The sequence below is a fragment of the Chanos chanos genome, chromosome 7, assembly GCF_902362185.1.
Source record: "Chanos chanos chromosome 7, fChaCha1.1, whole genome shotgun sequence".
NCBI lineage: Eukaryota > Metazoa > Chordata > Actinopteri > Gonorynchiformes > Chanidae > Chanos > Chanos chanos.
In genome coordinates this window covers 36227990-36232989 of record NC_044501.1, presented here as the reverse complement: position 1 = coordinate 36232989, position 5000 = coordinate 36227990, and the positions used below count along the sequence as shown (strand labels likewise).

The window sequence follows — 5000 nt, the reverse complement described above, 5'->3', positions numbered from 1 at the left end:
AATCTATTACAAGACTCACAGAGGTGACCTCTATTAAAAGCTATTATCAGACCTAATGTAGATTTTTACTGTGGGATGTAAGTGCTTTCACTGTGGACTGACTGCTTGTTGATTGGTTGGTTTCTTGTACTTGCGGCTGTTAATCAGATTATGCCAACCAATATGCCGCCATGCTACATGGTACCCCAAATATTTACAAACACGTCTGATGCACTGGTGACACATCCTTTATTTGGGTATTTATCTCTCTCCCTCCCTCTCTGTCTCTCTCTCTTGTCCTCTCTATCTCTCTCTCTCTCACACCGACACGCACGCACACACACACACACACACACACACACACACACACAGACACAGACACGCACACACAGATACACGCACAGTAATATTTCATATATATCACTGTCAGGTCTAAGGTGTGTCACTTAATCACCCTCCATTCGTCACCTTCTTCACCCTCAATTCCGTGTGTTTGTTTTTAGCTACGGGGCCCTGGCAAGCGGGCCCTTCGCTGCCGAGGCCATCGCTATACGGCCAGTTTCCATGGCAACGGGGAGGGGTTGCCGAGGCGTTGCCCTGTTACCGTAGAGACCGCTCCCTCAGACAGAGAGTGGCTTAATTACCGTTGGCTGCGGTGGCGTGCTGGGGAGCTGGACTCTGGCTGGCAGGGCCACTGGCCTCCCACTGCATCTCAGAGCACATCACCATGCCCCCTCCCACCACATTTTACTGGACAAGTCTCTCACTGTTTCCCCTCAGTCTCTCACACGCTCTCTCTCTCTCTTTCTCTCTCTCTCTGACTCTCTCTCTCTCTCTCTCTGACTCCCTCTCACTCGTTGCCCTTATTCTAGTCACTATGCATTTAAAAAGTCTGCTCTTCACACTGTGAGTATAAATAATGCTAGATGAAAATATAAGCTAAAACAGAGAGAGAGAGAGAGAGAGAGGAATTGGAGGGATGAAGGCTCAGGGAAGCTCCTTGCTGGGTGAAGAGAGTAAATTCCACAAATATGTGAAATATCGCTCAGGCTGCCAGAATTAAGTCAAATTATAGCTGCCAGCCTCATGAATCAGTCTGGCCTCGGAACAGGAGCTGTGATGGAGAGATAGAGGACACACACACACACACGCAGACACACACACGCGCAGACACACTGTGATACTCAGAGTTACATAATGACTGCATGACGTGTGTGTGTGTGTGTGAGTACATGTGTGTGTTGAATGATGGTTTGCTGTGGTACGACCATATGTTTGGGTGTGTGTACTCATGCGTGACACAAAATGATGTAAATCGTCATGTTTAAAAGACCATTTGCTTTGCATGGGTGTCTTTGCGCGGGTATTTCTGTTTGCGCATGTTAGAAAACATCTGTGTTTATGGCGGTATTTAGGCTCATGTGAAAGCAGATGTCATTCTGGTGGCAGGTGTGTGTGTGACCATAATTGACCCATTAAAAAAAGGCTGTGCACTTACAGGCTCTGTGTTATGAGGAGTGTTTTAACTAAATTCATCCTTTATTCAAGATTTCCTTTTTTTCCCCTGTAAAGACAGGGTCATGACCTTTTTTTGTGTGTTAAAGTTAGCATCTGTGACCTTGCGTATAATCCTTGTGTGTACGTATGTCTGCGCACTCAGTCTGTTATCGCTCCGTGTTGGATTTTTCACCATGACTTGACTGTGGACTTCACCAAAGAAACCGCACTGAATTTAGCACACAACACAACAACACACCGCATTAAAACGGAGGGCAGATTTTTCTCCTAACTTTTTCCCCCATGAGATGTCTGCAAGAATTGGACACTTATTCAAGCTGGATTGGAGCGAAACGGGCGAAATCGTCCTCCACCGAACGTAGCCTTTATCTACGCGGCACAAAGTGTTTTGTCTTGAGCTGTGCTCCGCGCTCGCTGCTCCGTTTTCGTTTCGTTCCGCCGGCCGACCAAACCGCTGCCTCGCGTCCGTCGCTGGATGCTCAGCGTTGGCATCGCTGGTTATGCTGGGAGGGCTGGCATCGTTTTTTTTTTTTTTTTTTTTCTTTGCGTCGTTGCCGCCGCTGCTGCTGCCGCGCCCGGCGCTTGTGGTGATTTGGGCAGAAACAGAGCGCGTTTTTTTCGCTCCGATGCCCCGATCTGCCCCCTGCCTGAATGCCAACACCACTGCTCCATAATCAGCACTGATCAGTGTCATTAATTAAGCAAGACGCTGTCATTAGCCAGTGTGTGTGCGTGCGTGTGTGTGGATGTGTGTGGATATGTGCATGTATATGTGCTCGTGTGTGTGTGTGTTTGCATTGTGTTTGCTAAGAGACACAATATGATTGGATCCTAAGGATGCCGACAGAGACACACTGAATTGGACATTGCCTTGAAGACAGCGTGGCATTATCCTGCAAATTACTGCGCCGAGGGGAGTGTGTCAATTCTCTTTTTGAGTGGGAGGGTTGATTTTGGGGCATTTGCACACACACACATGCACACACAGGCACACACACACACGCACGCACACTCACACACGCCCTAAGGCTAGCTTACTGGGATGTCCAACTGAGGTTGTGTTTAGAAGATATTCCTCCTGCTCTGCACTGTGGGTCTCTTTGATATCGTTCCCATGAGATAGAGAAGAGAGAGAGAGAGAGAGAGGGAGGCAAAGATGAAAGGAGTGCAAAAGAGAGAGGGAGGGAGGGAGGGAGGGAGGGAGGAATATAGGGAAGCCTCAGTGCTGGTGCAGTTCTCCCATCCCTCTTTGTATCGGTGCTTGCGTCATCTGAAACGCGTTAGCGTGGGCTCTCCCCACCTCGTTTGACTAGCTCTGTGTGTGCTCTCTCTCAACAGACAGGAGAGGAGAGGAGAGGAAGAAGTTTTACCACATTTCCCAGAAAGAAAATCCCAGTGTTACTGTGCACATGTTAGCGTCTCTCTCTCTCTCTCTCTCTCTCTCTCTCTCTCTCTCTCTCCCCCTCTCTCTCTCTCTCTCTCACACACACACACACACACATCTCTAAATTAAATAAACATACAGAGCCATCTATAATATATGAAGGACTCTTTTGGGATTTCCTGCCAGGCCCAGGGGCAAAACTGCAGCCTGCATACACACACACACACACACACGCTGCATAAATACAGTGATTGATTTATCTTAGCTGCTGATCATGATGATGACTAAAATCCACCTTTAGGGTTTAACATGGAACAGCAGATATTTATGACCCAACACACACACACACACACACACATACACACACACACCTCTCTCTATCATCTCCTAATGTGTTCCCACTTTTCTCATTTTCCTCTCTAACTGCCCCTCACTCTCTCAGTTCTGCCCTGCGTCCTCTTCTCTCATTTCATTATTTTCTAATATTCATAATCCTGTTGATCTCCTCCCCCTCTCTCTCTGTAACGCGCCACTGTCATGTTATTAAAGAATGTGTAGTGATGGGGCCGTGGCTTTGATTCTGTCGCCAACAGATATGATGAATTTGCATCTGTTGCATCCGCCTGCTGTTGAATATTAAAAAGGGGCTGAGATGAAACCATGGCAACAACCCTGTCTTTGGGGGTGCAGTGTGGTGCCTTTTTTTTTTTTTTTTGCAATAAAATAGAAAATAAAACAGAAAGAAAACCTCAGTTGTCACAGGTGCACTGTGATTTGTCTCTGACAACTAATCTTGCATGCACCCATCCCAACACACACACACACACACACACACAGGGTCTCTGTATTATCTCGGTTTCTTCTGAAAAACTGAAATGTAAACTGAAACATGTCGGAAACATAACTGCTGTAAGCTACTGCACTAGTTCAAGTTAGTGTGTTACTATGATAGATTAGGTCACTGTGATGATGTAAGACACTGTGATGTTGTAAGACACTGTGTGTTTAGTAAACTAGACATTCAGATCTATTCATGCACACACGCACACACACACACACACACACTTTCCCTCATTCACAATGTCCTCTGCATTCTCCGTCTGTCTGGACTGAGTAACAAGGAGTGTAGCAGTGTAGCCACACACACACACACACACACACACACACACAGAGCCTGTGTTGTAGAGGAAGACTGAGCGTTAGTTGACTGGCAGTGATTAATGGTCTCTTGGCTGTCTAATTAGCCTGGTGTTCTCTAGCAGTGGTGGACGTTTGCTGACCTCCTCGCCTGCCGGTCCGGAACCCCTCGCTCCTGCCCAAATTAAAGCCCTGTAAATATTTGCTTTTAACTCTTCACATTGTATTGTTTCCAATTTTGTGCTCCGATGGGCCGCAACCTCACAGCTTTGCACCCCCCCCCCCCCCCCCCCCCCATCCACACACACACATCCACACACACATCCACATCAACAATCATCCCATATCTCTCTCTCTTTCTCTCTCTCTCAGTGTTGTGGTGTAGTTGGCACACACTCTGAAGTGGAGGGCAGCCAGTGGATGTTGTGGTATTAATGTGGGGAGTGAGGAAGAGCTGGGGGGGATGGAGGGGTGGGGGGTGGGGGTTAAGGAAGAGGGGGATGAAGTTTGGGGAGCAGACAGCGAATGAATAGTCGACAGAGGAAAAAGCCCCAAAAGCTCAACAAGTCCAATGAATAGAGCATACATCTCTCTCTCTCTCTCTCTCTCTTGCCAACATCTCGGCCTGTCTGTGATTTTCTCTTGTTTGGTGGGGGAGTAAGGGATAAAGAAGCAGATGATTACTGTCCCTCCAGACTCTTTCTGTGTTGCTCTCTCTCTCTCTCTTTCTCTCTCTCTCTCTCTGTCTCTCTCTCTCTCTCGATCCTTCCATCTCTTCCATTTTTGTTTTTTTTTGTTTTTTTGGTTTTTTTTGCTCATGGCTCGTTTGGAACCCCACGTTGAGCCTTTTGCTGCTCTTCGGTGATGGGAGGACAGAGAAAAGGGAGGATTTGTGAAAAAGACAAGAGTGACAGTGTGTGAACAGCGGTTGACCTGCCCGGTGGCTGACGCGTTATCTGGAGCCCGTCTCTCTCCTGTCATC

The 5000-nt window shown here is 47.4% G+C and overlaps 1 protein-coding gene across 1 annotated transcript in view; it reads left to right on the top strand.

Moving 5' to 3' along the window:
* The first annotated feature begins 3714 nt into the window (after positions 1–3714).
* nlgn2a (neuroligin 2a) overlaps positions 3715–5000 on the top strand; it is a 64604-nt gene continuing 63318 nt past the window's right edge. The window contains exon 1 of the mRNA XM_030780890.1: positions 3715–3736. The gene's annotated coding sequence lies outside the window, so the exon portion shown is untranslated. The remainder of the gene's footprint in view (positions 3737–5000) is intronic.